This window comes from Rhipicephalus microplus, unplaced genomic scaffold (genome assembly GCF_043290135.1).
Source record: "Rhipicephalus microplus isolate Deutch F79 unplaced genomic scaffold, USDA_Rmic scaffold_15, whole genome shotgun sequence".
In the NCBI taxonomy this organism is placed as follows: domain Eukaryota; kingdom Metazoa; phylum Arthropoda; class Arachnida; order Ixodida; family Ixodidae; genus Rhipicephalus; species Rhipicephalus microplus.
The window spans coordinates 2,425,519-2,432,066 of record NW_027464588.1 but is presented as its reverse complement, the minus strand read 5'-3'; the positions used below and the strand labels follow the sequence as shown (position 1 = coordinate 2,432,066).

The following is a 6,548-nucleotide window of genomic DNA, read 5'->3' as shown; positions in this document are numbered from 1 at the left end:
GTGCATACTGGGTTGCCATCGTTGTTTTTCTTCTTTTCCGGGCGCAAAAACTTTCCAGATACGTTCATGTTATTTTTTTTATGCAGCATGAATGCGTCAACGCACGGTGTAAATCCAAGTGGGTGAAACGCAACCTTTACACGGCCAAGAACGCTGTTTTTACACAGTGATCAGGAACGTGTCTGTTGCCCAGGCAAAGCTTTGCACTGGTAATTTCATCCTCATAAATTTCTGTCATCGCAAAGCGCAATGAACCCTTCCACCCGTAGACGCCGACGGGTACGGTGTTACAGTACGCTATTTTTAGCGTGATCGTATCAGGCAGCCGCAGTACCGATCACGTATGCAACGCAATTTAGGAGGAAGGTCGTTCCTTTTGCGTACAACTTCCCGTCAAAATTTTGCTCTTGCTAAAGACTGGTACTTTCAGGGCGGCTATCGTGATAAGAGTATACCGCTTTCGCTGATGGTATCACTCGCACACAACTTCTCGGTGATTACATGTGCGGGAAGCAAAATATTCCATACGAAACACCACTCGCTTAGTTTCTACCTGTTCGGTAAATACAGAACACTTAACGAGCACGCACTCATGCTCGCTCACAAGCTCCGATGTGAACTGGCTCCAACTGAGTGACGTCATCAATGTTTACCGGGGCAGGAAAAAGGGGAAATTACACCAGAAAAGCCGGGATTCGGAAACAGCAAAGAACGAAAATTGTGCAGGGAGTATAGGCTTCTTAATTAGAATGCGAACAATCTTGAACATAATATTTATATCTTTTAATTTATACTTTCGGTTATGCTACGCAGTATACGAAAGTTTGCGTCCGCAGACTACACGCAGAAGCGTAAAAAAAAGGGCGTGCCTACGCTTCGTAGCCTTGGCTGTGCTCCCACAAAAAGTTGTCGGCGAATCTCGTTGCCGATTCCGAACACGTCCACAGAGCATGAGCGTGTGCGAGTGGTTGTTTACTTTCTGTAAGGCATCGATTAATCCCTGGTATTTCTGGTCAGCTGCTCTCGGGGCCCTCCGTCACGTATGTCTGACGCGAGGCTTCTCTTTGATAGCCGTCGACCGCTTAAGATATGGTATGGTGTGTCCACACGAGCCTGCACTGCCTCGTGCGAAACGTAAACGCATTCCTCGTCTGCGGAAAGGCCCCCTCTTCGTCGTGTAGGTTAGCCGCAGTTTGGCAAACGCATAATGCTGAAACTACGCAGAGGCGTCTAAAAGATCAGTGTACTGCTTATATAAACCGAAGATCCAGTCTGTCAACGCCCTTAGAACTGTTTGTGAGCCTCTCAGTGTTGCTGGTGCTTTTGCGTGGTGCAGTGCCCCGCGTGCGTGGGCAGTCGACGGGGAAAAGACTATAAGAGGGACACGCGCGTCAGTTTCCTGCAGTGTATACGGTGCTACCATTCTCAGTGGTTGTGTCCTTAACAGAGGCTAGTGGGTAAGTGATGTGCTTCCCATATATATTGCGTCTAAAGAAGGAAAGGCGACAGTTGCGGAGCATACGGAAGCAGAATCAAGGTTGCCACAAACAGAGCCTGTTTTGACTTCTCAAACAGCGCTGTCGTAAACACAGTTTCTCCCGAAGCTACAGTCAGCATGGCGAAAAATTCAGGCTTGCACAATAGCGACTTTCGCAAATCACGCCCTTTCGGTCTTGGTTCTCTATCGCGATGTTTCAAGGCCGGGTAGTCCACCACGGTTGGAAGGGAAAGTTTGACAGCCTATAAAAGCACGTGTTACGTTTTCGACGCAAAATTTAGCCGTCATAAATGTTATCCCAGAACAGTGGTTGCAGACATCCAGTAATATTTCTTACGCATATGTAACAACCGCATCGCACGTAGTTTTCTTCGCATATCATCGTATCTAACAAAAAAGTTGAATTTTTAAAGCTGGTTTTACTATTGGTGGAATATGATTCACTTTAAGAATTTCAAGAAAAGGTTTCTTCACACTGAACAACCTATCTCAATCATTACGTTTCATGTTCACTTACGAGCACAAAACGTGGGTTGCACGTGCGAAAACGTGTTTTGATTGAATGGCCCATAATAGAAAGCTTCAGCTAATTGTGAAGCTAGATATATCATTATAAAATGCATTTAATCAGTACAAACGAGAGCTTAAAAAGGAAAAGCTTTGCTAGTATAGCCCCGGACTAATATATATGCACAAAAACGTTAGAAAATACGATTTCGACTGATAGTCCCCTAACGCTTAGGTCTGTTTAATATACGGACATTTTATGTACAAATAGGAGAAAACTAACAGTGCACGTTTGTTTAGTAAAAATAACCTGCTAATTATCACAGAATGTATATTTTGCTTACGTCTGGCATGTAAAAAACATTCATGCCATAAAAATAATGAAATTCGCAGCCGTTATTGACTCGCCCTCACATCCGCGCTGACCTGTTGTCTTTATTTTGTTTCGCACAGTCTTTGGAGCACTCGCAAATTACATTACAAAGTCTTTGACTATGCATGTTTTGTAACACGGGGCACAAACAGCGCCAATTCAGCGATCTTTGTTGGACAAGGTTGAGCTGCTAAATTGCCAAAGCTAACGCAGCCGATGACCGTCCAGCCTCAAAAAGTTTATTCTCTCCACGCTTATTTCTTTTTTCGCTTTTATGCAGCACTCGGAACATCGCTATACCATGGTTCTGAAGACAAGCATAGCGGCCATGGCCATGTCAACTTTACTTTTGCTTGCTTTGTCAAGCAGTGCGGACGCGTACGGATGTGACCCGTCGGCCTGCTACTCAAAATGCATCAGCCACGGTGCCTCTTCAGGCAGGTGTGTTTGGGGAGTATGCCAGTGCAGAGTCCACTACAAGCGCAGCATTGAAGAAAATGTTGCAGAAAATGAAGACTAGCAAGCTATCCTTTCCGCATCATCCCCATGATGAGCCAGGAAACAATGTACTAAGACGGCAAAACCAAAACCACGTACAGGTTCTACAGGACGCTACATTTGCGGGCTAGAGGCACAGCTGTCCCAGCTACTCTGCGCATTGGGAAGTACGCAGTGTGCTGCATTTCTACCACGAAGTGATAACTAATGTATCTTTTGTTATAATAGTGCCCCGGGTTGGCGCAACTGTTCTGCTTCCGCTAACCATTGGCCTGGCAGAAAAATGGGGCTAATGTGCTCTGAGCTATGTATCGAACGCGAAAGAGTCCAATAGTGATTTCATATTATTGACCAAAATCCATTCGCAACTAACAGAACTACGAGACTATTTTGCTATAGCACTTGCCCTAACGCCTGTCTTTTGTTCCAAGTTTTGCTTCCTGAAACCCACTTAATAATTTGAAGGTCAGATACATTGAGAAGCTTAAAATATCTTTCGCGTGAGAAAATTGCCCTTATGACCTTGACCTACGTGCATTATTAGAGAACAACGTTGATCCAATCCCGTGACACCAAATAAACGCTACTCGAAACCAGTTGTTTCTGTGTCTCGCGCTTTCCTTCTCTAGTCGGGTTTCTCGCAAAATGATGCTGCACGTATATGCGTTGAACTAAAAAATGACCCTATTACTCAGTAATTTTAACTGTAGCGTTAACAATTATAAAATATAATTGCCGCAATTGAGTACGTGAAAGCTTTGCAAGCATTCATAATTACCAAACGGCTTCGAGGGATATCACATTTGATAATATTTAAAATCTTAAACATTCAGTCCAGGCTTTGTGTTCGAGGCAAGTGGGCGTTTGTGTGCTTGAAAATGGTGACCGGCTCAAGGAATAACATTGGTTGCGTGGTCTAACTTTCACGAAATATATACTGTAAAATGTCAAAGTATTTCAACAGAGAATGGTTGTAAATGATGATACAAAATCTAAACGCGTGGGAAGAGACTGTATTATTTAAACGCTCTGGTGCCTTCATAGAATTACCAATGGGCAGGTGTGGCAAAAATGATTTCCTTAATAATATTTATGTAAACTCACGGAGCCTAAAAGAAATGTGATTGATCCAAGGGCTGTATTATTGTTTTTATTTTTATTTTTTGCAAGTTTTACGTTCCCATAAAAAATCGATTTTCACAATGTCTAATTAAGAAAAGAAGGAACCGAGGACTACTAAAATTATTTTTATTATGTCGCATATGCTCTGCACTTAGAAAAGGACTTCATATTATTCTGTTTTCGAATGTAGGTACTAAATTTACTGTGAAAATGTGCTAAAGCTCGATAAAAAGTACTTAACAGCGCAAACAACAGGGCAGAAGAGCTCTGGAGAAGAGACGAGACAGAGCGCTGAACTGCCAACAATTTATTTCTTGCAAAGGTCTTCCCTTTTATACAGTTGCCAGTCGCAATAGTCATGCGTGAAACACAATGACATTGCATAAGTACATCACACCTACAAGCAAAGGAACAACATTTCCTTATTGGTGAGCGCGACAGAAGGCGTGCTAACACAAGCATCTTTAAATGAGCAAATCTTTTCTGCCTCTTATGATCTCGCGTGTGGTGCGATCCGTGCATCTAGCAACAATAGTACACTCTGAAAATATTGGCCGGCAGCCACACGTGCTGTAGTGAGCGGACAGCCATCCTTGTTTATAGTGATCCAAATTGTGAATATGTTCCCTCAGCCTCTCATTTATACAACGACCTGTTTGACCGACGTAATACCTTCCACACGATAACAGCAGCTGATACACCGCATTACAGGTGAAATCTCTGAATTTATTTGCATGTTTTTTAGTGCAACCGAGGGTGGGTCTGGACGGAGGAACGGACAGCTTGCACAGGCGACTCAATTTTCGAGGGGCCGTAAAGACCGCTTTCACATTAACTTGCTGTGCCACTTTCTTGAGAATGTGCGCTATCTTGTGCATATACGGAACCACGGCGAAAGCATAACTACCTATGACAGGTGGGACTGCATTATCGGCTCCTTTGGCCTTAAGTTCACGCAGCAGGCCTTCGGCAACGCAAACTTGCACGTGGTCGGGGTAACCCGCCGACGTCAGCCTTGAAGATTTCTGTATTCTTTGTGCACACGTGCAGATTTCTGTAAGCTTGCTGTAATCCTGTGCACACTTGCAAGTTTTCCTTCCTCTATTTCTGTCTGAATGTTTGTATTTATTGTATTTTAAGCTTTCAATAATTTTTATTAGGCACTAGTGAAGTTCTCGTCTGAAAGTTACATGACGCTTTCTTGATCGGTCCCTTCGCTATATATAGGGAAAGGACCGGCACATACCTATAGGTATGTGCCGCAGTAAACAGAACATAAACAAACAAACGCTGAAGAATCCATTATCACTTGAAACTGAACGTTTTTTTTGTTTTTTTCGCTTTTCTTTGCTATTCATATCTTCGAAGAAAATTGTTGATTTTCTAGTTACTAACATCCTTCATCAAAACCACTACAAAATTAATTTCTTTAGTTCACCCAAAAACACGGGCATTTCAACACAGTGGGTATAAGCCATCAAGACTGGCCGTTAAACAAGAGAGCGACGAGCGCCATGGACGCCATTTTTCCAGGTTTGATTATTTTATACATTTTCATCGGAGCAGTTGATCAGCGAAGTGTCGCAACGAGTACCCGTGTCTTCTACGTCACTCGACGTCATTACGTGCGATTATGCGAAAGCAAAGAAGCAGTCTCTTGTGTTGTGCACATCAGCCCCAAATAGGATGGCTTCTACATGCTTAGAAAGAGAGGTTGAATAGATTTTACATGTCAAGCTTGTCATAACTTCGCATCATTTATGGCCCTAGAAGTTTTAATCCAGTGTACTAGCTCTATTCAGGCAAATTATTCATTCATTTTGTGTTCACTGTAACTATATTAGAAACTTGACTACACACACGAGCGTTCAGTATGCACTAAAGATGTCTCTTTGTATGTTACATTTATTTATTCTTCCAGTTATTATTTTTGTTTATTATTAATTTCTTTTCATATTATATATTGTTTATTTTTTTACGATACACTTAGGGCAAAATTGAATAGAAGAAGGGAGTCATTACAATAAATAAAGTATGCAGAACGCAAGCCCACAGCGAATTCAGGTAACACACTGATTGTACAGATTATTCAAACAGGTTTTGATACTTTAAAACAAAAAGAAAATAACCAAACAAGTTCAGGGGTACATGTAGGAGGTAGTTTTCCCCGTTCTCCAGCTGATGCTGTGGTAAAGAGGTCCACGGGACCGCTTTCAGCTCTTTCATAGTAGAGTACAAAGTACTCTTAATCATTAACCAGACATTAAACAGGCATATTTGTGACGCCGCGTATACAAATTGAAGTTATCTAAATCGTTAACCACTTTCTCTAAACACACGGGTCCTCAAACGACCAAGGGACGGCTCTCAGTTCTCCCATATTAGGGTATTGAGTACTCTAAATCATTCACCACTTTTTCTAAACACACACATGAATAGGACGGCTCTATGCTCTCCCATAATAGAATGCCAATTACATTGAATCATCAACCCCATTTTCTAAACACACATCAAATAGAAGCGTACCTAGTACTCAACATCGTTAACAAC

At 42.3% G+C, this 6,548-nt stretch overlaps 1 long non-coding RNA gene across 1 annotated transcript; it reads left to right on the top strand.

The window, feature by feature from the left end:
* Window positions 1-1,087: 1,087 nt before the first annotated feature.
* On the top strand, window positions 1,088-3,475 carry LOC119174272 (uncharacterized). Its single transcript, XR_005110191.2, has 2 exons — window positions 1,088-1,457; window positions 2,659-3,475. It is a non-coding gene; the product is annotated as an uncharacterized LOC119174272 (long non-coding RNA).
* Window positions 3,476-6,548: the final 3,073 nt, after the last annotated feature.